The sequence below is a fragment of the Somniosus microcephalus genome, chromosome 21 (genome assembly GCF_052327205.1).
Source record: "Somniosus microcephalus isolate GS21.2 chromosome 21, FLI_Smic_1.0, whole genome shotgun sequence".
Taxonomy (NCBI): Eukaryota; Metazoa; Chordata; class Chondrichthyes; order Squaliformes; family Somniosidae; genus Somniosus; species Somniosus microcephalus.
Window position 1 is genome coordinate 68,844,028 of NC_141007.1, and position 22,929 is coordinate 68,866,956.

The 22,929-nt window shown below is 53.7% G+C and overlaps 1 protein-coding gene across 2 annotated transcripts in view; it reads left to right on the forward strand.

Annotated features, from left to right (window-relative positions):
* Positions 1-213: 213 nt before the first annotated feature.
* gcgra (glucagon receptor a) overlaps positions 214-22,929 on the forward strand; it is a 120,583-nt gene continuing 97,867 nt past the window's right edge. Inside the window, exon 1 of one of the 2 annotated variants that reach the window (XM_085963865.1) lies at positions 214-489. The gene's annotated coding sequence lies outside the window, so the exon portion shown is untranslated. Of the gene's footprint in view, positions 490-2,663; positions 2,867-22,929 lie in introns of those variants that run through there. The other variant, XM_085963864.1, reaches the window with a different exon arrangement.

Here is a 22,929-nt window from a genome sequence, read left to right on the forward strand (position 1 = left end):
GATTCAATAGTAACTTTCAAAAGGGGATTGGATCAATACTTGAAGAGGAGAAAATATTGCAGGGCTGCTGGGGGAGTTGGATAGCTCTATTGGATAGCTGGCACAGGCAGGATGGGCTGAATGGCCTCCTTCGGCGCTGCATCATTCTATGATTCGATGTTAATTACTGCAGGCGGGTGGTTGCTGGATTGGTTGCGCATGCTCTCAGTTCCCACCAGTGAGGTGCTGGTTCTGAGCTCTCAACTTCTCAGCAAAAGCGAGAGACACGGATTTAAGAGAAACAAGCTAACAGCACTGTCAGATCCGTCGTCGATCGCGGAATCCCATGCAAACTTTTCTCACTGTCTGCATCGAGTCTCTTTTTTATTTTAAATCGCGCGCTTTTGGGATTACTTGAAGATTAAGAGAAAGGACACCTGCACTCAGCCCGCAGAGCAAGATGTTGCTGTCGGTTTCCCGGGAGCACCTGTCCATCTCAGCCGCTGGAAGGTGGGTCACCTGCTGGAAGTTTGACTCTCCGTTGTACTGGCGTGCGGTTTCCGCCTGTGTTGTGTGCTACCTGTTGTTGTTTGGTGTTGTTTTTTGGTGCCGGTGGATGTGGCCGGAGCTCCGGGCGGTCAGAGCCACCCGGTGAGACAGAGCCGGGCGCTCACTGGGTGTGGGGCAGCGCCGACCCGTGCGCTCCGCCCGCCCGCCAAGGAAGGGGGGACAGGACTGGGCAAGGAAGACTTTTCAACCCTCTTCTTCCCCAGGCTGTTGTTTTATATACTGGGGGGCGGGGGGGGGGGGGGAGATCAGAGCTCTCAACTACCTGACCTTCCCCAGTGAGTTATGTAGCAATGCAGCAGGAATGGCGATGTGGCTTCATTGCTCTGCCTCCAGGTCCATCCCGGAATGTCACGGCGAGCCGCGTTCGAGGCTCTGTCTGTCTGTCTGTATGCACTGGGAGCATTGCCCGGATTGACCGCGACTCCAGCCTTCAATACAGTCAGCATTGGCCCAATCCCCGGGACACCACCCACACCACAGGCTCAGGAATGTCAGTGTGTGTGTGGGAGGGGGGGGGGGTTAGTGTCAGTGAGGGGGTCAGTGTCAGTGGGGGGGGGGGTCAGTGTCAGTGGGGGGGGTCAGTGTCAGTGAAGGGGTCAGTGTCAGTGAAGGGGTCAGTGTCAGTGAAGGGGTCAGTGTCAGTGGGGGGGTCAGTGTCAGTGGGGGGATCAGTGTCAGTGGGGGGGTTAGTGTCAGTGGGGGGGGGTCAGTGTCTGGGTTGTGGGTGGGATGGGGTCAATGTCCTGGGTTTGGGGGGGGGGGGTCAGTGTCCGGGTTGTGGGGCGGGGGGTCAGTGTCCTGGTTTTGGGGGGGGTCAGTGTCCGGGTTGTGGGGCGGGGGGTCAGTGTCCGGGTTGTGGAGTGGGGGGTCAGTGTCCGGGTTGTGGGGCGGGGGGTCAGTGTCCGGGTTGTGGGGCGGGGGGTCAGTGTCCGGGTTGTGGAGTGGGGGGCCAGTGTCCGGGTTGTGGGGCGGGGGGTCAGTGTCCGGGTTGTGGGGCGGGGGGTCAGTGTCCGGGTTGTGGGGCGGGGGGTCAGTGTCCGGGTTGTGGGGCGGGGGGTCAGTGTCCGGGTTGTGGGGCGGGGGGTCAGTGTCCGGGTTGTGGGGCGGGGGGTCAGTGTCCGGGTTGTGGGGCGGGGGGTCAGTGTCCGGGTTGTGGGGCGGGGGGTCAGTGTCCGGGTTGTGGGGCGGGGGGTCAGTGTCCGGGTTGTGGGGCGGGGGGTCAGTGTCCGGGTTTTGGGGGGCGGGGGGTCAGTGTCCGGGTTTTGGGGGGCGGGGGGTCAGTGTCCGGGTTTTGGGGGGTGGGGGGGTCAGTGTCCGGGTTTTGGGGGGTGGGGGGGTCAGTGTCCGGGTTGTGGGGCGGGGGGTCAGTGTCCGGGTTGTGGGGCGGGGGGTCAGTGTCCGGGTTGTGGGGCGGGGGGTCAATGTCCGGGTTGTGGGGCGGGGGGTCAGTGTCCGGGTTGTGGGGCGGGGGGTCAGTGTCCGGGTTTTGGGGGGCGGGGGGTCAGTGTCCGGGTTGTGGGGCGGGGGGTCAGTGTCCGGGTTGTGGGGCGGGGGGTCAGTGTCCGGGTTTTGGGGGGCGGGGGGTCAGTGTCCGGGTTGTGGGGCGGGGGGTCAGTGTCCGGGTTGTGGGGCGGGGGGTCAGTGTCCGGGTTGTGGGGCGGGGGGTCAGTGTCCGGGTTTTGGGGGGCGGGGGGTCAGTGTCCGGGTTGTGGGGCGGGGGGTCAGTGTCCGGGTTGTGGGGCGGGGGGTCAGTGTCCGGGTTTTGGGGGGCGGGGGGTCAGTGTCCGGGTTTTGGGGGGCGGGGGGTCAGTGTCCGGGTTGTGGGGCGGGGGGTCAGTGTCCGGGTTTTGGGGGGCGGGGGGTCAGTGTCCGGGTTTTGGGGGGTGGGGGGGTCAGTGTCCGGGTTTTGGGGGGCGGGGGGTCAGTGTCCGGGTTTTGGGGGGTGGGGGGGTCAGTGTCCGGGTTTTGGGGGGTGGGGGGGTCAGTGTCCGGGTTTTGGGGGGTGGGGGGGGTCAGTGTCCGGGTTGTGGGGCGGGGGGTCAGGCCAGGAGCGGCTGCCTCTGTCTTGCTTCAGTCGCTGGCCTTTGGCCGGGAGCCGGTCAGACAGCTGCGGTGAGTACAGAAGTGTTTGTGAATGATCGGCAGAGTCTGGCCTGGCTGATCCTCGCAGACTGAAGAGTCTTTCCAGGGCGAATGTTTGCAAAGTCTTGCGGCCCCAGAACTATTGCCAGGGGTCACAAGTGAAGGAGCAAGTCCCAGAGTGCGGGCGCCGGGGCGAAGAGAAGTGCGCCGAAAGATGGGATCAATGCAGGAGTGGGTAGGTGACAGCACGCCTTGTAAAACCTCAGTGTTGTGAAGGGCAGGGGGCTGGAGGGTTTCCTCAGTCCGAGAGCCAGAGAAAGAATGAATAGAGCAGGATTAAAATGAATGATATTAAGAAATGTTGACAAATCACTGCAGCATACAGCGGGGCTGACCGGAGGAAAAGTGGCTGGAAATCCGCGCTAGTTGGGGACGCGGCCGCCCCGGAGACTTGGCGAGAAGTTCTTGAGTACAAGGCAGAGGTTTGGTGTGGAGTCTGGATGGAGCCCGTGTGGGTCTGAGCGGACCTGCCGCGGGGAGTGGAGTCTCGCCCACTCACTCTGCTTGTCCCTCGGCTGGCTTTACTCCATTGCTCTTCCACCGGGCTCTTCAGAATTCCCCAAACAGCGTCATTTGGTATCGAGGCGGTTTGATACTCGGTTTTTCGATGCCGGAGATGGTATCCCGGACCAGCATCCAGTAAGGGTAAAGGGGAATGACCAGGGGAGAGGGGAGAGACCAGGGGAGAGGGGAGAGACCAGGGGAGAGGGGAGAGACCAGGGGAGAGGGGAGAGACCAGGGGAGAGGGGAGAGACCAGGGGAGAGGGGAGAGGGGAGAGACCAGGGGAGAGGGGAGAGACCAGGGGAGAGGGGAATGACCAGGGGAGAGGGGAATGACCAGGGGAGAGGGGAACGACCAGGGGAGTGGGGAACGACCAGGGGAGAGAGGAATGACCAGGGGAGAGGGGAATGACCAGGGGAGAGAGGAATGACCAGGGGGAGTGGGGAATGACCAGGGGAGTGGGGAATGACCAGGGGAGAGAGGAATGACCAGGGGAGAGGGGAATGACCAGGGGAGAGGGGAATGACCAGGGGAGAGGGGAATGACCAGGGGAGTGGGGAATGACCAGGGGAGAGGGGAATGACCAGGGGAGAGAGGAATGACCAGGGGGAGTGGGGAATGACCAGGGGAGAGGGGAATGACCAGGGGAGTGGGGAATGACCAGGGGAGTGGGGAATGACCAGGGGAGTGGGGAGAGACCAGGGGAGAGGGGAATGACCAGGGGAGTGGGGAATGACCACGGGAGTGGGGAATGACCAGGGGAGAGAGGAATGACCAGGGGGAGTGGGGAATGACCAGGGGAGAGGGGAATGACCAGGGGAGAGGGGAATGACCAGGGGAGAGGGGAATGACCAGGGGAGAGGGGAATGACCAGGGGAGTGGGGAATGACCAGGGGAGTGGGGAATGACCAGGGGGAGTGGGGAATGACCAGGGGAGAGGGGAATGACCAGGGGAGTGGGGAATGACCAGGGGAGTGGGGAATGACCAGGGGAGAGAGGAATGACCAGGGGAGTGGGGAATGACCAGGGGAGAGGGGAATGGCCAGGGGAGAGGGGACTGACCAGGGGAGTGGGGAGAGACCAGGGGAGAGGGGAATGACCAGGGGAGTGGGGAATGACCAGGGAAGAGAGGAATGACCAGGGGAGAGAGGAATGACCAGGGGAGAGGGGAATGACCAGGGGAGAGAGGAATGACCAGGGGAGAGAGGAATGACCAGGGGAATGGGGAATGACCAGGGGAGAGAGGAATGACCAGGGGAGTGGGGAATGACCAGGGGAGTGGGGAATGACCAGGGGAGAGAGGAATGACCAGGGGAGTGGGGAATGACCAGGGGAGAGGGGAATGGCCAGGGGAGAGGGGAATGACGAGGGGAGTGGGGAGAGACCAGGGGAGAGGGGAATGACCAGGGGAGTGGGGAATGACCAGGGGAGTGGGGAATGACCAGGGGAGAGGGGAATGACCAGGGGAGTGGGGAATGACCAGGGGAGAGGGGAATGACCAGGGGAGAGAGGAATGACCAGGGGGAGTGGGGAATGACCAGGGGAGAGGGGAATGACCAGGGGAGTGGGGAATGACCAGGGGAGTGGGGAATGACCAGGGGAGAGAGGAATGACCAGGGGAGTGGGGAATGACCAGGGGAGAGGGGAATGGCCAGGGGAGAGGGGACTGACGAGGGGAGTGGGGAGAGACCAGGGGAGAGGGGAATGACCAGGGGAGTGGGGAATGACCAGGGGAGAGGGGAATGACCAGGGGAGAGAGGAATGACCAGGGGAATGGGGAATGACCAGGGGAGAGAGGAATGACCAGGGGAGTGGGGAATGACCAGGGGAGTGGGGAATGACCAGGGGAGAGAGGAATGACCAGGGGAGTGGGGAATGACCAGGGGAGAGGGGAATGACCAGGGGAGTGGGGAATGACCAGGGGAGTGGGGAATGACCAGGGGAGTGGGGAATGACCAGGGGAGAGGGGAATGACCACGGGAGTGGGGAATGACCAGGGGAGAGGGGAATGACCAGGGGAGAGAGGAATGACCAGGGGAGTGGGGAATGACCAGGGGAGAGGGGAATGACCAGAGGAGTGGGGAATGACCACGGGAGTGGGGAATGACCAGGGGAGAGAGGAATGACCAGGGGAGTGGGGAATGACCAGGGGAGAGGGGAATGACCAGGGGAGTGGGGAATGACCAGGGGAGAGAGGAATGACCAGGGGAGTGGGGAATGACCAGGGGAGAGGGGAATGACCAGGGGAGAGGGGAATGACCAGGGGAGAGGGGAATGACCAGGGGAGAGGGGAATGACCAGGGGAGTGGGGAATGACCAGGGGAGAGGGGAATGACCAGGGGAGAGAGGAATGACCAGGGGAGAGGGGAATGACCAGGGGAGAGAGGAATGACCAGGGGAGAGAGGAAAGAGGGGAATGACCAGGGGAGAGAGGAATGACCGGGGGAGAGGGGAATGACCAGGGGGAGAGGAATGACCAGGGGAGAGGGGAATGACCAGGGGAGAGAGGAATGACCAGGGGAGAGGGGAATGACCAGGGGAGTGGGATGAGAGATTGACACCTCCTCTTGTACTAACATCTCACCGTTGCTCCCAAGTGGTCGGGTCGTTTCAATAAGCGCCTTGGGACTTTTTTTACTAAGTTATAGGTGTTATATATATCAATGCAAGTTGTTATAACTTTGTGATAAACAGGGGATTGGCTGCATATTCAAAAGTTCAGGCCACTGACTGCCCCACTCTCGCATTGAATATTATAGTAAACCGTGGGTAGTGTTTCCTGGAAGTCCTCCCACGATCGCCAGGGTTAGAGCTGAAGGCACAGTAGTCCATTGGTGGTGGTGTCCCAGGGGTGGGGTGCAGTGGCGGTGGTGTCCCAGGGGCGGCGTGCAGTGGGGTGGTGTCCCAGGGGTGGGGTGCAGTGGGGGTGGCAGTGGGGGTGGCGCCCCAGGGCGGGGTGCAGTGGGGGTGGTGTCCCAGGGGCGGGGTGCAGTGGGGGTGGTGTCCCAGGGGCGGGGTGCAGTGTGGGTGGTGTCCCAGGGGCGGGGTGCAGTGGGGGTGGTGTCCCAGGGGTGGGGTGCAGTGGGGGTGGTGTCCCAGGGGCGGGGTGCAGTGTGGGTGGTGTCCCAGGGGCGGGGTGCAGTGGGGGTGGTGTCCCGGGGTGGGGTGCAGTGGGGGTGGTGTCCCAGGGGTGGGGTGCAGTGGGGGTGGTGTCCCAGGGGCGGGGTGCAGTGTGGGTGGTGTCCCAGGGGTGGGGTGCAGTGGGGGTGGTGTCCCAGGGGCGGGGTGCAGTGGGGGTGGTGTCCCAGTGGCGGGTTGCAGTGGGGGTGGTGTCTCAGGGGCGGGGTGCAGTGGGGGTGGTGTCCCGGGGTGGGGTGCAGTGGGGGTGGTGTCCCAGGGGCGGGGTGCAGTGGGGGTGGTGTCCCAGGGGCGGGGTGCAGTGGGGGTGGTGTCCCAGGGGTGGGGTGCAGTGGGGGTGGTGTCCCAGGGGCGGGGTGCAGTGGGGGTGGTGTCCCAGTGGCGGGGTGCAGTGGGGGTGGTGTCTCAGGGGCGGGGTGCAGTGGGGGTGGTGTCCCGGGGTGGGGTGCAGTGGGGGTGGTGTCCCAGGGGCGGGGTGCAGTGGGGGTGGTGTCCCAGGGGTGGGGTGCAGTGGGGGTGGTGTCCCAGGGGCGGGGTGCAGTGGGGGTGGTGTCCCAGGGGCGGGGTGCAGTGTGGGTGGTGTCCCAGGGGCGGGGTGCAGTGGGGGTGGTGTCCCAGGGGTGGGGTGCAGTGGGGGTGGTGTCCCAGGGGCAGGGTGCAGTGTGGGTGGTGTCCCAGGGGTGGGGTGCAGTGGGGGTGGTGTCCCAGGGGTGGGGTGCAGTGGGGGTGGTGTCCCAGGGGCGGGGTGCAGTGGGGGTGGTGTCTCAGGGGCGGGGTGCAGTGGGGGTGGTGTCCCGGGGTGGGGTGCAGTGGGGGTGGTGTCCCAGGGGTCGGGTGCAGTGGGGGTGGTGTCCCAGGGTTGGGGTGCAGTGGGGGGTGGGTGTCCCAGGGGCGGGGTGCAGTGGGGGTGGTGTCCCAGGGGCGTGGTGCAGTGGGGGTGGTGTCCCAGGGGCGGGGTGCAGTGGGGGTGGTGTCTCAGGGGCGGGGTGCAGTGGGGGTGGTGTCCCGGGGTGGGGTGCAGTGGGGGTGGTGTCCCAGGGGTCGGGTGCAGTGGGGGTGGTGTCCCAGGGTTGGGGTGCAGTGGGGGGTGGGTGTCCCAGGGGTGGGGTGCAGTGGGGGTGGTGTCCCAGGGGCGGGGTGCAGTGGGGGTGGTGTCTCAGGGGCGGGGTGCAGTGGGGGTGGTGTCCCGGGGCGGGGTGCAGTGGGGGTGGTGTCCCAGGGGCGGGGTGCAGTGGGGGTGGTGTCTCAGGGGTGGGGTGCAGTGGGGGTGGTGTCCCAGGGGCGGGGTGCAGTGTGGGTGGTGTCCCAGGGGTGGGGTGCAGTGGGGGTGGTGTCCCAGGGGCGGGGTGCAGTGGGGGTGGTGTCCCAGGGGCGGGGTGCAGTGGGGGTGGTGTCTCAGGGGCGGGGTGCAGTGGGGGTGGTGTCCCGGGGTGGGGTGCAGTGGGGGTGGTGTCCCAGGGGTCGGGTGCAGTGGGGGTGGTGTCCCAGGGTTGGGGTGCAGTGGGGGGTGGGTGTCCCAGGGGCGGGGTGCAGTGGCGGTGGTGTCCCAGGGGCGGGGTGCAGTGGGGGGTGGGTGTCCCAGGGTGGGGTGCAGTGGGGGGGGGGTGTCCCAGGGGCGGGGTGCAGTGGCAGTGGTGTCCCAGGGGCGGGGTGCAGTGGGGGTGATGCACTGGGATTAACAGGGCACCCACTCCAGCAAAGTGGGGGGACAGGCGGGCAGTGCAAGTTGCCAGAATCCCTCAGTGGCCAAGTTCCATCTCAGTGCTCACAACATCTCTCCTGTCTGCATGTGTCAGCTGAGGCTCAGTGGGTAGCACTCTTCGCCTCTGGGTTAGCGGGTTGGGGGTTCAAGTCCCACTCCAGAGACTTGAGCACAGAATCCAGGCTGACGTTCCCAGTGCAGTGCTGAGGGAGTGCTGCACTGTCGGAGGTGCCGTCTTTCAGATGAGATGTTCAACCAAAGCGCTGCCCTCTCAGGTGGACAAATCCCATGGCGCTATTTGATAGAAGAGAGTTCTCCCTGGTGTCTTAGCTGATATTTATCCTTCAACCAACAACACTTTATTTTTTTTTAAAGCAGATTATCTGCTTTGGGACGTCTTGTGGTGTGAAAAACATTCTTTAAGTACAAAATAACAACAGAAAATGCTGGAAAAACACAACATCCGTGGAGAGAAATTTGAGTTGACGTTTCGGGTTGGACCCTTCTTCAAAACTGGAAAGAAAAGAAACTAGATCGGAGGCAGGGCTGCGATCGGACAAAAGAATAAAAGAAACAAAAGAAGTAAAAGAGATTAGAAGCTAGACGAGATGGTAATAGGCTGGGATTAGGTGTAAAGTGTACTGGCAGGGCAAAAGATAGCTGCCAGGTGTGAGAGAGAAACAAAAGGAAAGGGTGGGGGGGGGGAATGAGTGGAACAATTACAAGAGAAAATGAAATGGGGGCCGAGCTTATGATCTGAAATTGTTGAACTCGATATTGAGACCGGAAGGCTGCAGAGTGCCTAATCGGAAGATGAGGTGCTGTTCCTCGAGTTTACGTTGAGCTTCCGTGGAACAATACAAGAGGCCAAGGACGGTGTGGTCCGAGTGGGAATGGAGCGGTGAATTAAAATGACAGGCGACCGGAAGCTCGGGGTCACCCTTACGGACTGAACGGAGGTGTTTTGCTATCATTCTTTAAGTACAAGTGTTTCTTTTTACACAAGCCATTGCAAGGAACTGCAATCAATTTCTGTTAGTGTCTGGGTCAGATTGAACTTGTGAAATCCACCTGGCAAGAATGATGGCGGTGTGCTGTGGTGGATTTTGTGAAGATCCATTTGAAATGTTCTGTGTGCTGTCGATAAACAGGGAGTAAAGCTCTTTACAATTGATTAATAGCTTGACCCCCAGGGTGCACACTGCCAGTTTTATATTTAGAGTCCCAGCTTTGCTTCTCTACAAAGTCTTGAGTGCGCACGAAGGCAGAAAGTGGCAGTGTGAATTCTCAGAGGCAGCCCAGGTGGCTCGCTGCTCTCTGGGTGAGGGGTGAGGGAATCTCACCAAGGGAGGGGGTAATATTCTGTTTAACACAACAGGTTTGAAAACCCATTTCAGTCTCATTCACTTTACCGCATTCTGGCCGACAGATAATTGGCAATTTCACACAATTTACAAATAAGCCACGGTTCTGGCCCCTGGGCTCAAACATGACTGGGTTTAAACTGAACTGCAGAGAATTGAAATCGATCTATTTTATTTCCTTTCCAGCTTTGAAAAAGGGTTTCGACCCGAAACGTCAACTCAAATTTCTCTCCACGGATGTTGCCTGACCTGCTGAGTTTTTCCAGCATTTTCTGTTATTATTTCGGATTTCCAGCATCTGCAGTATTTTGCTATCACAGAGAATTGAAACTCTTTTTTAGGGGAAGGGGGTGGACTCTGTGGATTTCAATCCCCGACCGCCCCCCCCCCCCCCCCATGATACAGTTGATGGCCCGATTCCTTCCCGCAATATTCCCGGCTCTTTCTGTTGCCTAGGTTTAGATTGAATTTCCCCAGCACTCGCATTAGTTTCACTTGAAACTAACCGAAGTTTGGCTCGACCAACTGGCCGGCCTCCTCCCTGGCCCGTCCTTTATCGCTCCATCACCCAGGGTCACCCTCGCTTTAAGAGCAATTTACTCCGTTTGTTTTTTTGACTTTTGTCTGAAATGATCAGCTACTCCATTCCCATAAAACCGGTGCGATTTCTAATCTACTGCAGGAGTGACAACTCATCCAGAAAGGAAAGAAAGACTTGCATTTCTATAGCACCTTTCACGACCTCAGGACGTCCCCAAAGCGCTTTACAGCCAATGAAGTACTTTTTGAAGTGTAGTCACTGTTGTAATGTGGGAAACGCGGCAGCCAATTTGCGCACAGCAAGCTCCCACAAACAGCAATGCGACAATGACTTTTTTTTAGTGATGCTGGTTGAGGGATAAGTATTGGCCCCAGGACACCGGGGAGAACTTACCTGCTCATCCAAAACTGCTGTGTGGTTTTAATACGTAACATAGCGTTAGATTGGAAACGGAGTTGGCTTTCCTTAGCTTACCTACCGCAGATAAAACGCAAAGTGGGTCAGGTCACGGCGAGAGTGCGGTTTCCACGGTGTGAACTCGGCTGTACTGGGCACACAATCCGGGTTTGCACGGGAACTAAACGGGTCCATTGGCTGTGAAAGGCTTGGGGAAGTTCTGAGATATAAATGCGAGTTCTTTCCGCGCGGCCAGTTGAATTCTCAGTGCTAGTATTTCCAAACCACACATAAGCAGACAGCCCGACTCTCCCTGCCATTTAAAGCGTCTCCCCATTCCACACCCACCCACACCCACATTTATAACCCGCACAGTCACTGCTTGCGGCTGCTTTCCCCCAAGATACGCCAGTTGGACTGCTGATGTTAGGTGCTGTAATCCTCCGATTAAAGTCGAGGGTCTTGTTTCCTTTTCTCTGTTTGTCTACAGCTGTTTTCTTGTTTGAAGATATCAGGACGATGTTGGGAGTGTAGGTGGGAAGCTGACGGGGGGGGGGGGGCAGTCAGGACCCACGCCGTGTCTGATAAGCTTTTGCTGCCATCGCGCAGTGACTGAGAGCAGTTTAAAAGCTGGCCGAAAAGGAAGAAGTACTTTTTTTTAGCGACAGGTTCCAGTGATCTGGAATTCTCCCTCTCCCAGACCCGGGCTAGACTGCAGTCTGAATGGGGTAAGTTTTTCCCGCACCCTCTTTGTTTAAGGTCAATACTCCAGTATTCTCGATCGCTGAGTGCCAAAGTCGGTGTCTGACTTTAAGTGCTCCCGGTGTGTGTGTGTGTCTACCAGGATCCTGATAGAAAGAAAGACTTGCATTTATATAGCGCCTTTCACCGCCTTAGAATATCCCAAAGCGCTTTGACGTTGTACTTTTGAAGTGTTTCTATGTAGTCACTGTTGTAAATGTAGGAAATGCAGCCGCCAATTTGAGCACAGCAAGCTCCCACAAACAGCACGGTGACAATAACCCATTAATCTGTTTTAGTCTTGTTGGTTGAGGGATAAGTGTTGGCTAGGACACCAGGGATAACTCCCCAGCTCTTCTTGCCAATGGTGCCACCGTTGAGGACAGACGGGGCCTCGGTTTAACGAGGCATCCGAAAAACGGCACCTCCGACAGTGCCGCGCTCCCTCAGCACTGCACTGGAGCGTCAGCCTAGATTTTTGTGCTCAAACCCACAACCTTCTGACTCCGAGGCGAGAGTGCTGCCCACTGAGCTGCCTGGGCCGTGGTCCGGGGGTCTGTGAGTCGGTGTGTTTTGTCAGGACACAATGCCCACAGGCAGAAGGGGAGGCACAGAGCCAGCGTGGAAGATACAGACAAACAGAGGCACTGATGTCAAGTACAGTGATTTATGGAATATCCTTACTGCCTTTTATCTGTCTCTCTGTCCATCAATTACTCAACATCGGTATGTCTGCCTGTCCGATGGTTCTATCTGTAACTTCTACCAGCATTGCTACCATCAGTTAATGAATATAATTTATTTTATTGGTGCTGGATTGGACACCGCCGGGCACTTGGCATTGATCAGTCACTGGCAGCACCGTCCACTGTCATTACCGTAGCAGCTTTTATCCCTGGCCTGGCTCTGGTCCAGCCACGCAGATCGCTGCGGTCCTGGGCTCCCATTTCAGAGGGAGCTAGCTGGCTTGTTCGGGGTCTGCTGCATAATAGAGCTTCAGATGCACCATCAGAATTAACACAAAGAGGCGAACTGGCGCCGATAGTTATAACATCGTGGCCTTTATAACACACGCGTGCCGGCTGGATATTGGACTGTGGAGGCCCTCACAGCGGAGCCCAGGGACAGGCTGGCGGTCAGGGAGCAGGAACGCCGGCTGATTTGCCTCAACCACTGGGGCGCTGAGCTAGAACCAGTTGCCGTGTCCACATTGCCGGTCCAGCTGGGGACAGCTAACTCAGCAAGGCTGGAGTCGGAGTCCGGGGACCATTGTGTGTCCACAGAGCTGAGTGGAGAATTTCAGTCACTGTGTCCGAGCCTTGTGTCCGAGCAGCCTCCCGCGAAGCCCCTGGGGGCGTTAAAGGCGCTAAATAAATGCCAGTCGTTGTTAACGAGTCAAACACCCAGAACTTTCCTGGAGCAATGTTATTACTCGATGCACTCGTGTCAAATTCCTCCCTCCGCTATTTTCACTGAGGGATTAACTAATTTCAAATCAACAGATTAACTAACGGCTTCAGGAACAGCAGAGAGAGGATTTTGCTCGAAGTGCGTGAGGTGCTCACACGGTTACATCGCTCGTGGTAATTTCCGAGTCTTCATCAGCATGCGAACACCAAATGAAATAGCCTGTTAGAAAATCATTTTAGTAACATAAATATATGTAAAAATTTGTTATTAATGGGACTGTAAGGGAGACATTTATATGGGAATGTGCTTGTTCCTGCTCTTTCCTTTCACCCTTTTATAAGAATATAAATAAGTAAGGACGATGGAGGTATGTTCGCCATCAGGTGACCTTACTAGATTTTTCCCAGCCCTGACATCTCCCAGTAGCTATCCGGGAATCTCCCGTGTGGCAATCTACAAGATATTCAGTGGAATAACAACAGAAGACGCTGGACAAACTCAGCAGGCCAGGCAACATCCGTGGAGAGAGAAACAGAGTCAACGTTTCAGGTCGAAACCCTTCGTCAGGACTGAGAAAAAAAGGCAGGAAATGAAACCGATTAAAAGGCAGTTTGGGGGCTGGGAAATGGGGGAGGGGATGAGTAAGAGATATTCAAGGTGAGACGAGATGGTAATAGGACAGGTAAAGAAACAATGGCTCGAGATGAAGTGTGAAATGTGCTGGCAGAGTGAGCGACCGCTGCCCTGTGGGAGAGAGAAAAGGAAAAGGCACAAACCAAAAGTGTGGATAAAAAATATAAAAATATAATGGGGGCCGAGGTTATGATCTGAAGTTGTTGAACTCGATATTGAGTCCGGAAGGCTGTAAAGTGCCTAATCGGAAGATGAGGTGCTGTTCCTCGAGTTTACGCTGAGCTTCCGTGGAACAATGCAAGAGGCCGAGGTCGGTGAGGTCCGAGTGGGAATGGGGCGGAGAATTAAAGCGACAGGTGACTGAACGGAGGTGTTCAGTCCGTAAGGGTGACCCCGAGCTTCTGGTCACTTGTCATTTTAATTCACCGCCCCATTCCCACTCAGACCTCACTGTCTGCGACCTCTTGCATTGTTCCACGGAAGCTCAGTGTAAACTCGAGGAACAGCACCTCGTCTTCCGATTAGGCACTTTACAGCCTTCCGGACTCAATATCGAGTTCAATAACTTCAGATCATAACCTCGGCCTCTATTATATTTTTATATTTTTTATCCACACTTTTGGTTTGTGCCTTTTCCTTTCCTCTCTCCCACATGGCAGCTGTCTTTCACTCTGCCAGCGCATTTCACACTTCATCTAGAGCCATTGTCTGTTTCTTTACCTGTCCTATTACCATCTCGTCTCACCTTGAATATCTCTTAATGTCTCTTCTTTCATCCCCTCCCCCATTTCCCAGCCCCCAAACTGCCCTTTAATCTGTTTAATTTCCTGCCTTTTTTTTCTCAGTTCTGACGAAGGGTTTCGACCCGAAACGTTGACTCGGTTTCTCTCTCCACGGATGTTGCCTGGCCTGCTGAGTTTTTCCAGCGTCTTCTGTTGTTATTTTGGATTTCCAGCATCTGCAGTATTTTGCTAAGATATTCAGTGGAGTTGCTCGCTGACTGCTCCCGGCCATCACTGATGTCAGGGCTGCAGCTCTCCCGCTTGTTTTGTGTAGCACTGAAATATTCACTTTAAGTGAAGTCGACATGTAGTTTCCAGTGTGAAAGTGACTTAAGTAAGATGGCATTTAAGTGTTGCGAGGGAAACAAGCAAACAGAAACAATTCATTTTAAATAGCAACTCCAGATATTTGAGCACATAATTTCGGCCGACACTCCAGTGCAGCACCGAGGGAGCGCTGCACTGCCGGAGGTGCCATCTTTCAGATGAGATGTTAAACCGAGGCCTCGTCTGCCCTCTCGGGTAAAAAATCTCAGGGCGCTATGTTGAAGAGCGGCGGGGGGGTGGGGGCGGGGTTCTCCCCAGTGGTCTGGTCAATATTTAGTCCTCAACCAACACCTAAATATGGTCATTTATTTCATTGCTGTTTGTGGGAGCTTGCTGTATGCAAATTGGCTGCTGCGTTTCCTACATTACATCAGTGATCACACTTCAAAAAAGTACTTCATTGGCTGCAAAGCGCTTTGGGACGTCCTGAGGTCGTGAAAGGTGCTAAAGAAATGCAAGCCTGTTGTCTGTCTGTCTGTCTTTTCTTTCTTCATCCTGAGATAGTTTCAAACAAGGAAGTGGCTGATCAGCAACAAGTTGGGAAAAACATAGGAACTGTGGTTCTTGATGCATTTACATAGCATCTTTCACGACATTCCAAAGCGCTTTACAGCCAATGAAGTACTTTTTGAAGTGTAGTCACTGTTGTAATGTAGGAAACGCAGCAGCCAATTTGCGCACAGCAAGCTCCCACAAACAGCAATGTGATAGTGACCAGATAATCTGTTTTAGTGATGTTGATTGTGGGATAAATATTGGCCAGGACACCGGGGATAGCTCCTCTGTTCTTCTTCAAAATAGTGCCCGTGGGATCTTTTATGCCCACCTGAGAGCAGACGGGGCCTCAGTTTAACATCCCATCCAAAAGACGGCACCTCTGACAGTGCAGCACTCCCTCAGCACTGCACGGGAGCGTCAGCCTGGATATTTTGTGCTCAAGTTCTGTGGCGTGGAGACTTGAACCCACAACCTTCTAACGTCAGAGGCGAGAGTGCTACCCATTGAGCCACTGCAGACAATGAAGGTCCAAAAGCAACAATAATAGGTTGGGGAAGGGTGAGCATTGAACTGGATTTTGTCAGTATGTTTCTGTGAGGTGAGTGAGTCCAAAGATGTGCGGGTTAGGTTGATTGACCATGATAAAAATTGACCCTTAGTGTTAGGGGGGATTAAATACGTGGGGTTACGGGGATAGGGCTTGGGTGGGGTGGCTGTCGGTGTAGGGACCGGGTGCTAGGGTTTGGATGATCAGCCATGATCTCGTTGAATGGCGGAGCAGGCTCGAAGGGCCGAATGGCCTACTCCTGCTCCTATCTTCTATGTTTCTATGTTTCTATGAGTGGACGATCAGTATGGAGCCTGTTTGTTGTGTCACTGTGGGTTTTATAGTGGGATATTAAAGTGAGCACGGGCTAGCAACAGATGGGGTTTCCGAGGTATTGATGCTATTTGTGCTACTGCAGTGTTTTGGTGTAGTAAGACGTGCTGGGCACTGTCAGCAGGCACATTGTACAGTAGCTATTTGTAGTGGGATTAATGTGGCAGCAATACGGGCAGATTTATGACTAGTTGCTTTCACTTTGCAAAAAAAACAAGGCGGTTTATGAATTATACTACTGGGTCACAGTAAGCAAAACAATAAACCTGCTGCATTTAAAATATATCTTTGACAATTCAAAACAAGTTCTCTTCTCCCCCCTCCCCCACCCTTCACCAGCCTATTCAATGCCCTCGCCTTGCAACTCTCTGCCAGTCTGAGCTTGCAGCTCCCTCCCACCCTCTCGTGAAAGAAAAAGAAAGACTTGCATTTATATAGCGCCTTTCATGATCTCAGGATGTCCCAAAGCGCTTTACAGCCAATGAAGTACTTTTGAGGTGTAGTTACTATCGTAATGTAGGAAACGCGACAGCCAATTTGTGCACAGCAAGCTCCCACAAACAGCACTGTGATCATAACCAGATAATTTGTTTTAAGTGATGCTGGTTGAGGGATAAATATTGGCCCAGGACACCAGGGAGAACTCCCCTGCTCTTCTTCAAAATAGTGCAGTGGGATCTTTTACATCCACCTGCAGACAGGGTCTTGGTTTAACATTTCATCTGAAAGATGCACCTCCGACAGTGCAGCACTCCCTCAGTACTGCACTGGGAGTGTCAGCCTAGACTTTGTGGTCAAGTCTCATGAAGCAAGTCTTGAACCCACAACCTTCCGACTCCGAGGTAAGAGTGTTGCCCACTGAGCCATGGCTGGCTCTACCCTGCCAGGTGGGAGAAGCTTTCAGACGTATCCGTAGCATTCGCCACTATAGCTCTAGATCTAACAGGACAGGGCCATCTGGCTCGAGGCACCACCTGACCCCCGGTCGAGACATTGGTCAACCTGCTCCCTCCCCAGATACGTAAAGGCAATCGATGGGAGGGGTAGGAAGAAAAGGTGAGAGTGTGTGACATATAAGAAAGGAGAGATACAGAAAGAGAGATTGTGTAATTGATATACTGAGATAGTGGGAGACACATGGCGATGAGAGGAGACAGAGGGAAGATGTAACTTATAGAATGAGAGAGATAGAAAGATGGAAACAGAAAGATAGAGCCAAAACTGGCCAGTGTGAAAGATGTACAGAGAGAGAAAAAGAGGGAGACTGAAAGAATGGAAGGTAAACAAACAGAGAGAGGGAGATGGAAAGACTTGAGTGTGAAGATGCAAAGGAAAAAAATTATTGGAATAGATTGAAAATTAAAAAATAATATTGGTGTCAGCCGTGGCTCAGTGGGCAGCGCTCTCTCTCTCTCGCCTCTGAGTCAGAAGGCTGTGGGTTCAAGTCCCACTCCAGAGACTTGAGCACAAAAATCCAGGCTGACACTCCAGTGCAGTGCTGAGGGAGTGCCGCACTGTCAGAGGTGCCGTCTTTCGGATGAGACGTTAATCTGAGGCCCCGTCGGCTCTCAGGTGGACATAAAAGATCCCATGGCACTATTTCAAAGAAGAGCAGGGGAGTTATCCTATGTGTCCTGGTCAATATTTATCCCACAATCAACATCACTAACAAAACAGATGATCTGGTCATTATTCATGTTGCTGTTTGTGGGAGCTTGCTGTGCGCAAATTGACTGCTGCGTTTCCTACATTACAACAGTGACTACACTCCAAAAAAAAGTACTTCATTGGCTGTAAAGCGCTTTGGGACGTCCTGAGGTTGTGAAAGGCGCTACATAAATGCAAGTCTTTCTTTATGTCCAAGGGCGACAGGAGATGGAGGAGTTTATTTTGAAAAGTTCTGATCTCTAGTCTGATCTGAAACTTGCGAAGTTTATTCCCTGTCCTGTGGTTTCAGGGTCAAGTAACCACATTAGACCCAAATCACTCCTGACTTTCAGTAGTTATCAGTGTTGCCAACTCTTGCGATTTCATGGCGCGAGAGACGCGCGAGTTTGGAGTGAAATAAAGCCTCGGTCAGCATCAAACCCCAGCAGTAGCTTTCTGGGGGTACATTTCCCAAAGTGAGTCTTCCTCCTGTGCGATCCGACCGTTCGGCCTCTTTATTAAAAAAAAAAATTGCACAGCCAACAATAATACCATAACCGGGAAAGAATCGTACTGCAAAAAAAAAACACAAGGAGAGAAGATTTTAAAAATAAGTAGAAAAATAAATCACAAGATACAGTTTGCAGAAAGGATAAGGCTGAATTAAAGTGCTGGGGAAGGTGGGAATGAGAGTGGGAGAGAGGGGGGGGGAGCTGCCAGGTCTCTGAGAGAGAGAGCCCATTGCATTTCATTGGCAGCTATCTCAGCACTGAGAGATTCTATGCATTAATTAACGTGCATCGGTTGCATGTGCGTTTCCTCCGGAGCTGCTTTTAACATGTCAGCACCATCGCATTTATATCACAACACCATCAATACCACCGTGGCCAGAGGACAGTCACCACCACCACCACAACAAGAGGCTCCAGAAGCAAGCAACAAATACATTGCACGGTAATTATTATTGATCGTTTGTAAACTCGAGGACTGAGTAACTGTTTTGGGGAGATTAGATCCGCACCTCACGCCTGCAGAAATCCTTATTTTTTAAAAAAAAACCAACTTTTTGTGATGAGAAGCGCAAGGCGCCTGTTTCTTGTGCTCTTCTGTCAGTAATCGGTTAGTGACGGCCGAATGCTCTTCCTGTCCGGGAGCAAAGGTCAGTGAGAAAGACAGACAGACTTGCATTTATATAGCGCCTTTCAGGACCACCGGCCATCCCAAAGCGCTTTACAGCCAATGAAGTACTTTTTGAAGTGTAGCCACTGTTGGAGTGTAGCGAGGGGTCGGGTCGGTCGGGGAACAATAGCAACTCATGATTTCTCTACCAATATCTCAGGATTTTTAAGATTTTGTCTCAGGATTTATGAGACGGTGTGGTTGGCATTACTGAGTTATCTTTCTCTCTCTCTGTCCCACCAAATGATATAGCTTTGCCTAAAAAAACAACCTGGGATTAATAAGGATTTGGCACACATTGCCCCTGATCATTTGTCACCTTGGAGATCTTGTCTGAATCAGGTCCAAACAGCTGGGGCAACACGCCTCATCTGCCTGACTGTTGAACCTCCAGAGATAGATTAACTTGTGGCCATCTCAGCCAAGTTCTCAGTGGAAGTGATTTCACGGCACAAAATTGCCCATAATTTGACTGAACTGACGTCGCTCAGTTTCAAGCATGGCTCTTGGTCAACTCAAGGCCAGGGCACAACCTGTTGTAGACACATTGGTAGAGGTTGATTGCTGTGATTAGTCAACAACTCCATTATTGTTGTATCGTGCGACTACCAGGATGGCAGAAGGCGAACTAGATGGAGCTTGGTCTTTCTATCACCTAGCTTCCCTACTTAGGCAGTCCCTCGGACCCGGGGATGACTTGCTTCCACATTAAAAATGAGTTCTCAGGTGACTGATGAGTCCAGTGCGGGACCTACAGTCTATGTCACAGGTGGGGCAGACGGTGGTTGAAGGGGCGGGAGGGTGGGGTGCTTGGGTTGACGTGCGCGCCTTGCGCTTGGCTTCCACTTGCTCCCGGCGAAGAGACTCGAGGTGTTCGGCGCCTTCCCGGATGCTTCTCCTCCACTTTGTGCGGTCTTGGGCCAGGGATTCCCAGGTGTCGGTGGGGATGTTACACTTTTTCAAGGAGGCTTTGAGGGTGTCCTTGCAATTCCAATGTTTCTATGTAACCATGTCCTTTACTCAATGTGAATTGGGAGGGGTAGTTGGCGTGCATTAGGAGTCGCTCTGCGCAAGCTGCGAGAAGAGGAGATCCAAGCATGTTGGTGGGAGTGCAGTACTGATCTGAAGCTGCATGCTTTGAGTGAGCTTGGTGCTGACGGTAGAGGAGAGGATCGAGCAGTTTCATTCCCCTATCTGCCTGTGGTGGGTGGCAAGTTTCTCAGACAGTCCTGTTTATGAAGGTACTGGAGACCAGAAAGGCACCATCTTTTGATCCCTGGTCTATGCTGAGTTATCTTATCTCAGCTGGAGTATCAGTCGGGCTGCCACAATCGGCGGCAACTCCCCTTGGGCTTGTGAGGAGTAAACCAGCCAGGGTTGACTGCTACCCGGTGAGCCCTGCTGGAAAATGGGCATGTGTGAGTGTCAGATGAGAAAAACAAAAATCAGGTTTGCTGTGATGCTGCCCACAGCCAAATAGCCTCTCAGCACTCACTGTCTCAACTCACAGACGAAGATAGCCAATTGGGATAATATAGCAGCAGCTGTGAAGCTTTATCTCAATCCTCACCCAACATCGACACGGATGCAGTGTCAGTCACTGGATAATGACCAGGTATCCCAGCTAACCTTTCGACTGAAACTGAGGCTAACTGTAGAGCCCTCTGTCCCAGCCTGGCTAATTCAGCACAAACTGGGAGTAAACTGCATGCATTGAACTTTCCAGTGTTAACTCCAGAAAAGAGAGGGCTGAGAGGTCTTTAAAATGATGAAGAGGTTTGATAGAGAGTGATTAGAATGTGGAACTCGCTACCACAAGGAGTGGTTGAGGTGACTAGCACAGATGCATTTATGTGGAAACTAGATAAGCACATGATGGAGAAAGAATAGGATATACTGATGGGGTGAGATGAAGAGGGGTGGTAGGAGGTGCGGGGGCAGGGGTGGGGGCGGAGGGGGTTTGGGGGTTAAGGCTATGTAATGAAGTGTGCTCTTAAAGGGTCAGAGACTTGAAAGCTTTCCTCATACGTTCTGCTGGCTTCGAATCATACAGCACAGAAGGAGGCTGTTCGGCTCATCGTGCCTCTTTGAAAGAGCTCTCCAATTAGTCCCACTCCCCCATAGCCCGGCAAATATATCCCCTTTCAAGTATTTATCCAATTCCCTTTTGAAAGTTACTGTTAAATCTGCTTCCACCGCCCTTTCAGGCAGAGCGTTCCAGAACACAATTCGCTGTGTAAAAAATAAATTCTCCTCTTGCCTCTGGTTCGTTTCCCAATTACCTTAAATCATTACCTGTAATTGGCAATTCACTTTTTTTGAAGTGCCCAAACGTCTTTCAGTTCTGAGCTGGGTTTCCATTTGGATACTGTTGAGGGGGATGACTCACCAGGGGAAGGCAGCAGCAGCCAACTTCCTGGCACTGGGGGTGCTCCTGCTGCCCAGGAAGGGGGGAAAAAGAGTGGGAGAGCAATAGTGGTAGGGGATTCTATAGTAAGGGGAACAGATAGGCGTTTCTGTGGCCGTAGACGTGAATCCAGGATGGTTTGTTGCCTCCCTGGTGCCAGGGTCAAGGATGTCACTGAGCGGCTGCAGGGCATTCTGGAGGGGGAGGGTGAACAGCCAGTGGTCGTGGTCCACATTGGTACCAACGACATAGGTAAAAAGAGGGATGAGGTCCTGCATCAAGAATTTAGGGAGCTAGGTAACAGATTAAAGAGCAGGACCTCAAAGGTTGTAATCTCTGGATTACTCCCAGTGCCACGTGCTAGTAAGTATAGGAATGGGAGGATAGAGCAGATGAATGCGTGGCTAAAGAGTTGGTGTAGGGGGGAGGGTTTTACTTTCCTGGATCACTGGGCCTGCTTCTGGGAAAGGTGGGACTTGTACAAGTCGGACGGGTTGCACCTGAACCAGAGCGGGACAAATATCCTTGCGGGGAGGTTTGCTAGCACTGTTGGGGGGGGGGTTTAAACTAACTTGGCAGGGGGATGGGATACAGAGGGGAGCTGAAATAGGGGGGGATGTGCTGCCAATTATAGAGAAAAAAACAAGTCAGCTTGGTAGACAGGGCAAATATATAAGGGCAAGGCTGGATGGCATCTATTTTAATGCAAGGAGTCTTGCAAATAAGGTGGATGAACTGAAGGTGTTGATAAACACATGGGAGTATGATATTGTTGCTATCACGGAGACATGGTTGAGGGAAGGGCAAGACTGGCAGCTCAATATTCCGGGGTACAGAATCTTCAGGCGAGACAGAGGGGGAGGTATAAGAGGAGGGGGTGTCGCAATATTAATTAAGGAGTCAATTACTGCAGTAAGGAGGGATGATATATTAGCAGGGTCCTCTAATGAGGCCATATGGGTGGAGCTTAAAAACAAAAAGGGGGCAAGCACTTTGCTGGGAGTGTACTATAGGCCTCCAAACAGTCAGGGGGAGATAGAGGAACAGATATGTAGGCAAATCTCAGAGAAATGTGCAAATAATAGGGTAATAATAATGGGGGATTTCAACTTCCCCAATATTAACTGGGATAGTCAGAGTGTGAAAGGCTCAGAGGGTGTAGAATTCTTAAAGTGCATCCAGGAGAGCTTTTTGAGCCAGCATGTAGAAAGTCCTACAAGAGAGGGGGCGGTACTGGACCTAATTCTAGGGAATGTGGCCGGCCAAGTGGAAAAAGTGCTAGTAGGTGAGCACTTTGGTGATAGTGACCATAATATGGTAAGATTTAAGGTGGTCATGGAAAAGGACAGGGATGGGCCGGAAATAAAGGTTCTAAATTGGGGGAAGGCCGATTTTAATAGGATAAGGCAGGATCTGGCCAAAATGGACTGGGATCAGCTACTTGTAGGAAAATCCGCATCGGAGCAATGGGAGGCTTTCAGAAGGGAGATTGAGATCATACAATGGCAACATGTTCCCGTAAAGGTCAAGGGTGGTTCCAAAAACCACAGGGAACCTTGGATGTCAGGGGATATACGAGAATGGATTAGGAAAAAAAGGAGGGCTTTTGGTAGATACAAAAGGCTAAAGACGGAGGAAGCCTTGGAGGAGTACAAAAAGTGCAGGGGGATACTTAAAAAAGAAATTAGGAGATCAAGGAGGGGCCATGAAATAACACTGGCGAGCAAAATAAAGGAAAATCCGAGATGTTTTATAAGTATATTAAGGGTAAGAGGATAACTAGGGAAAAAATAGGGCCCATTAGGGACAAAAGTGGCAATCTGTGTGTGGAGCCGGAAGATGTAGGAGGGGTTCTAAATGAATTTTTTGCATCTGTTTTCACTATGGAGAAGGACGATGTAGACATAGAAATAGGGCGGGGGGACTGTGATATGCTCGAACATATTAACATCGAGAGGGAGGAGGTATTGGCGGTTTTAGCTGGCCTAAAAATGGATAAATCCCCAGGCCCGGGTGAAATGTATCCCAGGCTGCTGTGTGAGGCAAAGGAGGAGATTGCGGGGGCTCTAACACATATATTCAGGACCTCTC